Below are 13,704 nucleotides of genomic sequence, written 5' to 3' on the forward strand. Positions count from 1 at the left end.
GCTACAAAATGTGCATAGCAGAACTACTGCAAAATACTAGTCAAGAGATATGGCCATTTGCACCCTGCTTAGAGTATGTATGGGTAGACAAAATAATGTTAAAGAATGTGCAAAATATATGATGATTTCACTTGTAGAGGATTAGCAATGGCTCCAAAGAACACATTTCCCAGAAATCCTCATTCTGAACTCAGACCTGAAACAAAAGGAAGGATCTGTTTCAATGAGAAGTAAATGATCCTTGTTGTACTACAGGGCACTAAACAAACTCTACTACTAGCTAAGATCCTCAAGGTCAAGGCTCAGCAGTGTCACAAAAGGGGAACTCCAGGAGCAGCATTTCATGAGGATAGTGTCCTTTGAAATGATTTTGCAGATGTCTGTCACTCTGGTCAACAGAAGCCTGAAGTGAGTAGTTAAGGCAACATGACTGGATTGGCACTTCATCAAGTGTTGAATCAGATTATAGCTAAACAAATCTGCACCTTCTTCACTCCCATGCCCTTTTATATAAGTACAGGATATCACTTATGCAGCGCAATTTACAAGGAAAACAATTTTATATTCTCCATTTAAAGTATGCCACATTTCAAAAGCACTTTCATATTATTATGATTTTTTTAAATGCAATATGGTAACGGTAACTATACTTACCACATAATGGAATTAATTATGCTCTGAGCAATTTGAAGAACAGATCTATTCCAGTGTTCCCGGAATGGGGAGTGCAGTAAATTACACTCTGAGTTGGTAAAATAGGATGAGCCTATGGAGAAAAGGCTTGGGAATGTCTTGATTCACAACTGAAGTCAGACAAAAGAAAGAAATCAGCTTTGATTTACGATTAGCAGAAGATTCTCTTATGATCTCCCTGTTACCCTTAGACAGTATTTTGAAGTAGATATGTTATGGCCTAACAAGCACTTGAAATTTGCCAAATTGGGGAAAAACAGCTAAAGGTCACACTAAACCATTCTTCATTCCCCTCATCAAAAAGTCCCAGCCATGAACACCTTATCTGTTTCAAAACTTTTCCTTGTCCATGATCTCATTTTATTTCAGATGAAGTCCTGAGTGCTTTTGTTGATTGTCCAACCAGAAAGGAATCAATTTATAACCACTCCAGCAAAGAATGTCTAAAAGTGTGTAGGTACACACAGCACATTCAAAACTATCACAAAGTACAGAAAGCATGCATTTTGTCTAAACCTGGCTTTCATCTTAATAGCAAATGAATTGAAGAGCAAAAAAATGAAGCCAGCAGGCAAAGCCTGGCACTAAGATCGAGAGTGATGAGCTAATTAGCTTCCCTCTTTCTGTGACAGATTGAGAAAGCAAGTACCACTTACCTCTCATTGCAGGTAAATGGAAAGGCACTTCCAGTTCTGCAGTACCATGAAAAATGCCCACAAACTGAATTCATTAGAGAACATTCAGTCCCTCCTCATTATCATTCACTTACCTGATACCCAAATGGCATTTTTACTACTAACAAAACACAACACATAAATCTAAAAATTACCATCAGTTTCACTTGCAAAAAGAGGGAAGAACATTGTAACTTGAAAATCACACTAGAAAAAAATACTTTGTCCTTGAAAAGTTGTTTACATAGCTGGATTTATTAAATTAGGCTAGAGGAAAACCTGCATTCATGTAAAAGCAAGATAGGATAAAAATTATGCTTTCAGTGGCATATGAAAAGTGTTCAGTGAACAGGCAAAGATGTAATCAAGCTTTATAAAAGGAATCTTCATATTTAGATAAGAGTGGTGTTTAATAAGGATTTGGGTGATTTGTGTGAATGATCCTCCCTTACTTTGGAGTAAAATAGACCACTACAAGCCAAATTTGCATGAGTTTATCTTACTGTTTCATAGAACAATCACTAAGTTCTACTTCAAATTACTTTGCAAAGCATAAGCAGATTTGCATCTGGAGATATTCATATTGTAACATTATTTATTTTTCTGAATCTGTAGTAGCGTGACAGTAACTGATGATTATCAGTTTGTTGGAAGAAAAAACTATCTCATGCTGTTGTGTAAAGTACTGCATAATTAGCAAGTACTGGGAGGACAAAGTCATTCTGCAGAGGTAGAGATAGAGCTCATTTTTGTAATTTTGATTTTAATAAATGACTGATTCACTCAATAAGATTATCCCTGTGCTCTCCAACAACAGTCTGTAAATGATTAGATGGCATGCTTGTTTAGACAAATTGATGAAACCTGGGGATGCTTAGTATGTATAAAACACAACAGCACATTTATAAACTTCTGATTATCATTTGAATATAACCATATTTTATACAAATACGTGAAAAATAACAGCTAGAGAACTCAACAACTCACACTCTCCCACAGTTATCTCTCAGGTGAAGTTACACCTGCCTGACTTGAAAAGATCACTGTGTTTGTTGAGAAAAGACTTCCAACCACTACATACAATTGGGATATCTGATGCAAAAGCAAAAACTGATCTATTTTAAAAGTGTATTGAAATAATAAAAGCACTTGAAATAATAAAAGCAATTCCAGTACAAATTAAACTTCTATTCATGTATTCCTGTATGTGTTACGTCAGCCCTTCGTGGCCACAGACTCAAATTCACACTCAGCAAGAACTCTCTCTCCCCACACTTCACGCAAATATTGAAGTACTAATTTCCCATAAATTAAAAGTGAAAAGATACAGTCACATAATTCCAGGTCTGTGTGTGACACTGCTTCCCTTTTCTGCATTTCCATGTCCTGCATCAACCCCATGAAATGTCTTTTCATATTCAGAGATGATAGCTCTCCAAAAGATTGCCACACTTCCTTCGTGACTTTACTATAATGAGGAAAACTGTTGCACTGCAGCACAGCACACTCATACAGATTCACAACAGCAAGGAATAGATTTGCCTTAAGCTTCCGCTAACACAGACTTTGTAGAGGCATCTGAGTGCAAATGGCATTGCTCTGAAATATCCAACATATTTAGAAATCATAGGTAACAAAATCATATGTAAGATAAAGACCTAAAGGTGAGAAAAATTAATGTGTATGAAGATGAGAGCCATACAGGAGAAAAAAAGAGGTAAAAAATTTACTTTCTCAGCTACATTTCCAAAGTAATGTTCTGTCCTGTGTTTAAACAAGACCTCTGCTACATTTCCACAATATTATTCCACCCTCAGTTTAAAAACAATTTCTGTGGACCTGAACAGTCATATAAATGATGTGCTGCTAATCATTTACTGCCAAGAAATAACAACGTATATGGATTGTTAGAAATTCAGTGGTGTCTAATGCCAGGATTCTATTCAGAACAGTTTTCATTCGTTGTTCATTCAATGTATGTGTTAAGTTTATTCCTTTCTTTTTTCCTTTTTGTGGGAAATGTGAGTGCATTTTTGTCCCATTCAGACAATCAATTCAAACAATCAGAATGACACAGGAATGTTGTTAGCAGCAAGACTTCCAAACTGGTTTAAGCAATTGCTGCAATGCGGTGCAGATGAAATTGCACAGGAATTAGGATTTATGAGACCATAATAGTGTACAGAGACTTTGATGCATTCATCAAGAACTTATATGAGCAGTTTGTAAATGAACTGTATAGTTAAAAAGGCCCAGAAAGAGAGCATCTCTTCTAAATGTAACCATTTGCACACTGTGTTCCATGGATCCATAATTTGTGCTTCTGAACTGATACCAAGCTGGTTTCCTTCATTTTATTTCTTTTTAAATATGCAAAAGACATCGTTCTCACACCAGCTGTAATTGGAGGGAAATTAGAGCTCATCCAAAAAATACCGACTACGCTATATCAAGAGAAATGAATGTCAAAACAAAAAAATAGCTTTCAGACATACAGATTGTAATTCAAACACAGCAGATACAGGATGGAATCTGGAGCACCTCCACAGCTAGGGAACTCAGTGAGGAGGCTCTAGTCCCTCTTGCAGTCAAAACACAGGCTGAAAACACTGGGCACTAAAATCTCAGATGCACATCCTGATCAGGAGATTACTCAATATCCTTATAATCTGAAGTGTTCTCTCTCCTAAGATAATTAGTTTCTCTCCATTTATACACATACAGTTGCATTTCCAAAAACGTCTTGGCTTTAGTTCACAATAAACAAGTTTTTAGTATATTTTTCACTAAATGGAATTATAGGGCTTCTTTTCTGCCTGTGGTGAATACAATTTTTGTTTTAAAACTTGGCTTCTGAATAGTTAATGACGTTAGCAATTTGTGAAGAACAAAAGCCACTTTTCAGCTGTTGTAAATTTATGTTGCTGTAACAGTTTAATTGATTCATAGCAGTTGATCTTCAGGCAAATTTATCTCTACTGGAGAACAGACAAGACAATATAGGACCTTAACACAAGAAACAATGAAGTGATGATCATGACAAAGTCTAGTAAAAAATGTACCTTGGGAAATTGCTCGGAAAACACTATAAGCCTCCTCTGTTTATTAAGTGAAGTGAGATAGCCATATATAAGACTGGAAACTTATGCAATATTTATTCCTAGCTTTAATAAACATTCATTATAGGCTTGATGGCACATCTTCTGTTCAATATCAGGTAATGCACATTTCCTCTTTATCTACACTTTTGGATGCCTACCACAATGGAAAACCAAACACAGGCCACTGCATGTGACTGGCTAAACTCTGTTTTTAAAACTGAACTGGCAGTGCTTAACATGAACCATGGACAAAATCAAAGAAAGCAAAAATTCTCCAGTTGGAAATTAATACTTTCATCCGACTACACAAGGCAGTGCAGAAAGCTCTTTTAGAGCACCAGCTGGGTATTCTTGTTGGCTAATGTGCCAACAATCTGTACATCTGTAACTACAGGACCTTCTGAGATGTATGGGGCACAGCGCTAGAAATCTGAACTACATGGATTTTCAGACTTCCTTTCTTGTGCTAAACGCCAGTGAAGAACTTAGGATTTAGCCTAGTTGGTGTCTTATTACAAGTCTTTCCATTGCAGTAGGACATTGTACCCTTAATTTATTTAATCAAGGAGCTCTGAGCCATTTTAATTTCTTTTTTCCTTCGGATCTCACGCTCACAAAACATCCCATAAATGCTCAAAATCTCTTGAAATCTACCTTACCAAATACCAGTTTTGATTTTCCTGTTTCCCCTTTGTCCCTTCCCAGAAGATGAAAAATATTTTAATTTCATCACCAGATCCACACCTTTGATATATTTTGTCAATTTCCATCTACTCAATAACTGTTAAAAATACGTATTTGGAAACATATTTAATACTCATGAACTCCTTATCTCCCACTCTCAGAGTATGCCTGCACTGAGAAATTATTTGCATGTTCCTGCATTGTTGATTGCCAGGTAGAACTCATGAGTGGCCTCTGTGAGCTCTTTGAAACTTACAGCTTGCAGCCAGTCCATTGTATCTATATTGTACGAGAGAAAGCAGACTTTCAGAGAAAGACAAGACAAATTTTATTTGCTTCCTCCCACTTCCAGTGTTACAGATTTTGCCACAAAAAGGTGAAGATTCACAGCCTTCAACCTGGTTTTCCATTCTTGCATGGGCACGCTGAAGGCTTTAAATGTGATTTGATCTCAAGCAGCCATGGACTCGTGCCATTAGTATGAGAGGGATGTACCAAAAGCAAACAATTAAGCTCTGTCAGATACTGCAGAGGATTTTCAGACATGGAATAAATTTATAGCTGTAAGTATATGAAATATTCATGTAGATACAATTACAAGAAATTCCATTATTTATCATGTTCAGTCATTCGTATCCTGTTACAGAAAAAACACTGATATTTTTACTGTCTACTTCAGGCCCTACCACAAACTAAGCAAAGAAAATTGCCTGAGTGGATGGGAGAATGATAAATCTTAAATTAACCATACTTCAAACTTGCCCAGCATCATCTGTTGACTTCAGCCAAGTACTGTGGGCTTGACAGCAGTACAGTGGGCTTAACAACTGACTCGACTAACAAAGAAAATATGCTTCATAATACAATTTGACTAAAAGCTTACTGCTTCCACAAGTAGAGGAAATTCGCAGTAAGGCAACTATCTTCCATACAGAGCTTACATAAAGAGTGATCACCAGCAACCAGAAAGTGGAGGAAATGATCTGCAGTCAGTACACAAAAGGGTGTATTTTAAATTTTCTCCTTCAGAGGCTGCAGGCAGATATCTTCCATAGCTTATCATCTGGAATCCATACCCCACTCCTAAAAGTTGCCATTTCCAGACTTTCTCTCAAAGCCATGAATCTATGTTCATGTTTTGAAGCACAGCTAAAGGAGAAATGGCAGACGCTGTACAATTTTACATACGCAGAGTTTCTACACAGCCTGGATCTAACAGTAATACCTACTCTTCTTCAACTTTTACTAGCAAATAAATCCAGATTCCTCGAGTTAAGAATGGAGAGCACAATCAAACATTATGTTCTGTAGCCCATACCAGGCGCAAAGCAAAATGCAGCTAGTTAGACAGAGAGGTAACTATACACAACTAAAAAGAGACACCTCACTGCTTTTACGGGAGAAGATGAACCCAACTGGCTTCAAAATCCTTGGACTAACAAGCAAAATCAAGCTGATCTAAGAAGATATTCCTAACAATTCTTTCACTCAGTACATTTCACAGAGTTAGGTAATAATGTCAAACGATCTCTCATTAGCCTGGTTTTAATAAAGATAAATAGCAAGTGAGACAACAAAGTGAAAGGTGGAAAAAACATGACATTTGACTTTAGGAGAGGTTTAGGGGTAAGAGCCCAACTGTTATAAAAACAAGGGGGAAATGAGAACTGTGCAGCAGAGAGCTGTGGGAATACACACTAGGTTATCTGCGCTTACGTAGTAATGTCTCCTGTTTATTTCCATGGAAACTACAACAAATACAAAGAGCACAATAACACTGCTTTATAGATTCTCACCTACAACTGAGATTTTCTCCCTATTTTTCAAGGCAGTCAGCACCATTAGCTATACATTTTCACCAGCTGTGAACAAAAGCCTGCATGCCATCATTGTCAAAATCTGCACCTGTGGAGTTGACCCACTGTTTCACAGCTGCTATGATGGCATTACTGTGGGGAAAATGTTGCCAGAACAATCTGACACTCACTGTGCTAACCTCCTCTGTCAAGTTTCCATCAGTGTTCAGCAAGCATTGATAAATGTCAATGGGTGTCAATGGGTTCCACATGGAGGAATTCAATTCAGCACCTTTGCTTTGTACATACAGAGACCATTTTGTCAAACTGCCCCTCTGCTGCCATGTGTCACATAGCAACAAAATTTCATGGAACGTTAGCACGAAAGTTCTACCTCTACTACCATACCACCAACATCTACTTGTGGCATCATGGGCCAACATAATAAAATAGGAAGCATTACTTTCAGAGCAGCCCTCAGATAATGTCTTCAGAGACACTGAGGTTTTCCAGTGACTCAGAACTCCCATGTTCAGAGGAGCTCAGATCTTTCCAGGGAAAGAAATATAATTTGAATACTGAGTATTCCTGTGTGGAGCCAGGAGTTGGATTCAGTGATAGCCACGGGTCCCTTGCAATTTGGGATATTCTATGACTTTACAATGTCTGCAGCATACAGCTTTTAGTGACATTATGAGGAAAGCATATGAGTGGCTATGCCTTACAATGTACGGTCTTAGAGATAATTAGTTGACCAGGACAGATGCTTTAGTTTGTTCCGAAAGTGGCATAATGAAATGCCATATTGATTTCCTACATTGTTACTGAGCAGAATATTGAACCAAATGCAGAATTATTTACACTGCATCTATCTTACTGAGGAATTATTATGTTTAGGAGAATGTTCTCTCTTGTCTATACGTCTGTCTTTGACATACTAAATGCTTGTTTTCCTTGTACTTGGAAGAAAACATCCAAAATCCCACCTCAACCATTAGCATCCTCAGGCAAATGGAACATCAGATACAATTAAAAGCTGAACAAAAGTGTACAACAAACTTATTGCTGACCTACATTTCTGGTATTATAGCTTTCTATGGTATATTCCTGATCAAGATATAAAGTAGAACCAACATCTCTTTTTCACTATTTGCAATGCTAAAACTGTTATTCCATTGTGTAAACAACTTTAGAGACAACGTGATCATGCTACAAACATCTTTTTCCCTCTTGGAATATCTGCTGCACATATCCAAGGTTTGTTTGCAGCCTCTTGTAAATCATGCTAAACCTCGTCAGCACTAAAAGCAACTCCAAATCAAAGAATGCCTACGGAAGGGTTTTAGATGAGGTCTGCGTGTAAGCTTTTAGCAGTATGATAAACCAGATCAGTCAGAAATCTTCAAGAAAAAATTGAAGATTTAGGAGCTGCAGATCCATTTTCACTTAACCACCAGCAGCATCACAGCTCCAACATTTACATCATGGAGCAAATGTTTTGTAGGCCCTTAGTTCACTGGAGCATTCTTAAAGTTATTCTAGGCACACAGTAGCAGACCTCAACAGGTCAAAATAATGATAGCAATAAAGTTCAGTGGAGGATTTGTCCTTTTGTTTTGAATAAGTTATTTAATATCAAACACTGCAGTCTGTAAAATTGCAACCTGCTTGCGAAGCTCTCATTTCCATAAACATTTCCAGTGCATTTGAATGTGAAATATCTTCTACTCTCTGTAAAAATGAAAATCCACTTTGGCAAAGAAAAAACGTATCTATCAATATCCTGCTTGAGATGAAAAACAGAAAGGATGAGGCAGATTCAGCCCCATGAGTATTTCATAGACTGAAAAGAAATAGCATCAAGGAAATCTTAGTTGCAACCCTCCTGCACATCCACACATCTATGCACACCATTATTTAGTGTTAATGAATATTTGTATCTGCCTGTATTCTAAAGGAGCACAGTTTGGTCCTCAACAAAAGCATGGTCAAATCTTAGATGCAATTTATTGAAATAGAAATAGATATAGAAATATTTTTTAAAGCAAGCATAAAATGGTACATAGATGGCTAGCCACACAGACAGGTTTGGAAGGATCTGCACAACTGTGGTTGCTGCTATCCTGACAAACCAGGTAGAGGAGGCATCAGATCCCACTTTGCTGTTAAATTCACTGAGCACCACCACACAGAATGTTGCCAGTTTCTCTTTCCTCTGTCAGTGGAAAACTGATCCTATTGCCTCTAAAAACAGAGAAATGCAATCTGCTTCTGGCTTCAGGTGCAAATTCTGGCCCTCTGCATTCTTCACTCAGGAACTACTTTCATCATCAATGGATTCTACCCACAGCAACTTGTATGTTGTCCCACTGTGCCTAACTATTACAGCAGATATAGGGATAAAAAAAAAACCTCCCAAACTGCTGAAATACATGAGTGAGTCTGACCAAAAATACAAATATCTGTAAACTTACTTAGTTCAACCAAAAGCAAACGTCTTTCAGTTTAGAAATATGAATATTTAAGGAGCATATAATTAGCAAATAGCACTTTCAGTACATCTGTAGTTTAGTTGTTTCATACTTACACACTCCCTGTGAGCTTCAGAGTCTCAATTAGGACAAAACACAGTTGGGATACACGTGATGAACCTTGATTTCCTATCAAAGGAATTTAAAAAATGACATATTCCATGGAGAAAAGTAGAAGTGCAAAGCACCCAAATACAAAATACAAAAAATAAATCCACAAAGACTTGCTTCAACTTAATTTGCACATATAGTAATTAACTTTTAAAGTATTATTTTAAAAAGAAAGGATTGATTGTCTTCAAATAAATTTAAGGCAGTTGTTCAAACTCATAAGAGAGAAGAGCTTTTTAAGAAATAAACTACACTGAATTCACTATGTTTAAATCTGCCTGAAGTATCAGATTTTGATCAATGTAAGGTATTAACCATAATTTCAGTAGAGTCCTAAGACCAGGTGGCTGATTTAGCTTAAAAATGCTTTGATCAAGCAGCTTATATTACTTAGTGAAATTGCATGTTTTCTGATACAGTAGTAATGAATTTGAAATCTTTGTCTCCCCCCCCCCTGCCATACCTGAAGAGATTTAATACAATTTTACTGGACACATGTAAGAATTTGAGAGTATGTTGTTCATGATCTCAAATAACAACAAAAAAAAATTCTATTAGGAGAATGTTACAGAATGCCAGTCTATCTGTTGCAATCAGCAGTACATTCATCAAGATATTCACCAGTTCCAGTACTAAATGGACACATTTAGTATGAATATTTCGAGTAAGGATTATTCTGATTTATTCTATTCTTACTATAGCCAACACTACCTAGCAGAACTTCTCTTGGTCTAAACAGCAGATGAACTGTTATATTGTCAGAATGAGGGTAATTATAAAGCTGTTAAAACATGTTTGTTTTGTTTCTTCCTACTGCTGTTATCTCCCCAAAAACACGTTTATATGACTATGTCCTCACACAGACCATATAGTGAACACTGGTATCCTTGTGAGCAGTGTGAATGAGTACTGAACATACCTCACCATGCAGGCAGCCACCACCACTGTCAGTCAGGTGGGGAAAGGACAGGACAAAGGTGGTGTGGGTACTGGGGGTCGGCCTCTTCTCCCAGGTAACAGCAATAGGATGAGAGGGAATGGCCTCAAGTTGCTCCAAGGGAAGTTCAGGTTGGACATTAGGAAAAATCTCTTCTCTGAAAGAGTGGTCAGGCACTGGAACCAGGGAGGTGGTTGAATCAGTGTACCTGGAGGTGTTGAAGAAACGTTTAGATGTTGTACTAAGGGATGTGGTTTACTGGGGAAATATTGGTGGTAGGTGGACAATTGGACTGGATGACCTTGAAGATCTTTTCCAACCTTGGTGATCCTATGATTCTATGTAGGGCACAGGACATTAAGCCCACTTTTTAAAAACAAATCACAACAGGTTCCTAACCCTCTTATGTCAGGACACTTCCAGCAGCTGGCTCCCTACAGAACCCACCTGTTCCCTGAAGCTGCATCTCCAGTCTTATCACTCCTTTATCACCACACTCAGCTTAGGCTTTGAGCTGGAAATTCTCACCGGCCACGTCATGCCAGCCCATATTTACTGCCCTCCTCCCAGAACCAGGTTATACTGAAAGCATAAACCACTGGCTCAGTGACTGTATAAATGGCAGACATCACCTTCAGTTTAGATGGCTTATTTCAGGCTAAGTACATGGAGGAGAGAAATAAGAGAAAACAGAAAGAAGCAGGGTACACTTCCGTAATACTGCAGAGAAGAAAATGCAGACACTGTAACCCCTGCTTCATTTTGCATACTTCACACCTCACAGCACATTTTCACTGTTGCATGAGGTCCTCACAGTAGACTGTAAGTAAATGAGCCAGCATGTTACATCACTGAAGTCACCAGTAATCTTGCTCTCCCACTTGAAAAGGGAAAATTTGAGCCAGAGACCTCAGAGCCAGTCCATTCCAACTGCTTTTATTCTAGTTCCAATAGTAAGGAATAATAGGTCAGTACAACCAGGACCTCATGTTAGCTCCGACCCTGAGAAGTCTTTTGATAGAGCTTACCTATTTCCCCTGAGAGCATGCTAAATAAAATACAATGTTAGTGAGTTGATAAATAACATATACATTGGTACTATTGAACAGTGACACTGTTAACATGCAGGACAATTCCACTAATTGGCCTTGTTAATTTTAGGAAGTCAACCTGAAAACATACTAATTTAAATGACTCATTAAATGTGTCATGGAAGACACAGCACTGTGCAGAACAGCTGATTAGAAGTAATTCCAGACTCCACTCTGAATAAGGTTAATATTTATTTTTTTTAGAAAATCCTAGATTAGACATGAACAGCTAGAAACAATTTTATAAAGTGAGCAGAATATAGAAAGATTTGTTTGCTTCCAAATAATTATTCCCCTTAGACTTAGCTATGCTATCTGGGTGATAATTCATTTCTATCATGTGCGTTCGTGGTTCCCAGTGCTTTAAAAATGCATTTATACCTAATGATTCAGTAAACTAGCTTAATTTAGAAACCTTCCTTCTGCATTTAAGGGAAATCTCAGTCACCGAGGGGCAGCTGAGATGCATTTAAAGCAAAGCTCTGAGTTAACTGTCTTTTTTTTTTCTCAGCTTTTGAATAAGCTGAGCAAATTTAATTAATTTGATCTCCGAGAGTCTGTAATTCAGTTGCTATGGTCGTGGTGCAGCCGTTCTGAGAACGGAAATAACAGGCCACAAAAAATTAAGAGTTACACTGCAGAGCTGCGTGGTTAATGGGTTTTGTTCGTCCTGTTTTCTGCTGCATGGAAGGTAACGCTCCTCTGGTACTTGTAAGAGATTTTCCCAAGCCATCAGTAAGAAGAGCAGCCTTGTTAAATGCAAGGAGCACTGACTGCATCCTGTGGGAAATCCCTAGGACCTTGTTTACGGCACTCCTACAAGTTCCACAGGCTCAGTGCAGTGCAGTTAAGGTTGCTATCTCAAAAATAACACTGGTTTTTTCACCCCATTTTAGCCTCTGAAAATAGCTATATAGCTTCTATGCCTTCTGTGGATGTTTCTGGCATTTCCTTTCAAATAGAAATAGTCAGAATAACAACTCATACTTTACATCCAGGTTAATTCCATTTCTTTCCATATTACAAAGTATAATTTCACAGCAGAAGTGGAATAACAAGTCTCCAGCTATTGTCTCCACTTATGTCTCCAGCAGAAAGCTTCCCTTTCTTCTGAAGGACACTAAAAACACCCCATATTGGCTCTCCAGTCTGACTAGTGTCAAATCAGTTTGCTGCTTTTAAATTCTAGTGCTGGTTGTAGCAGAGATGAAACACGCAGATGTTTGGAAGACAAGAAGCTAATACATCATACCTGTCATCTACAGAACTCCCTTCCTGGGGATTTAGATGGGTTGATAAATGTTGCTTAGAATGAAGTTCCATTTTCACAAGAGAGGAAAACAGTATCTCCTGCAGTATGCTGTTGTTACTACAAAGAAAAGATGCTTTTCCTCTGGATCCAGATGGCAAAGCAGAGATCAGATCTGAAAAATAAAAAGTATTTTGAAAGCTATGATTTGTGTCTACTAAGTCATTTTGATATTAAATGAATTAATATACATGTTGAAGCATGTTGGATTAGTTTCTCCTGTATAAAAAGAAACATTAGTTATGGATTAAAGCACAACTATTTAAAACAATAAACAATCCCAATAATATTAAACAGTTTCCAGTACTTGTGAACACATATGTTAGCTTCAACACAAGTGGCAGTTGCATTGATGGCAGACAATACAAGTCTGTTCAAAACTTCTGCACTGAAGGGCAAGGATTCTCCTGAGATGCTTTATACATATCTAAAGCAACAGTAAGCAAGGAAAGCTGAATGAAATTTTGAATTTTAAACATAAAAGTGCCATAAAATCTGGAAGATCACAGCCCTGAGGTCTCAAAATAGCAAAAGAACAAGTTCAAAGAACAAGAGGTTTTCATGAGTGTCACAGGAGAGCATTAGGGAGGTATTTCAAGTTGTGTCGGCCCACTCAAGCTGATAAACCACATTTGCATAAGTTTATATAACTTCTGTATTTTCAGGGGTGAAGTGCATGCCTAACAGGAGCAGGAAGCAGAGGAACACTGCAGTGAATAAATTCATTTGCCTTGGGCTCAGCTAGAGTAGGTTACCATTTTGCTTCTTCCTTCTATG

This window comes from Lagopus leucura, unplaced genomic scaffold (genome assembly GCF_019238085.1).
Source record: "Lagopus leucura isolate 7727_CA_CO unplaced genomic scaffold, USGS_WTPT01 Super-Scaffold_100157, whole genome shotgun sequence".
Lineage (NCBI taxonomy): Eukaryota > Metazoa > Chordata > Aves > Galliformes > Phasianidae > Lagopus > Lagopus leucura.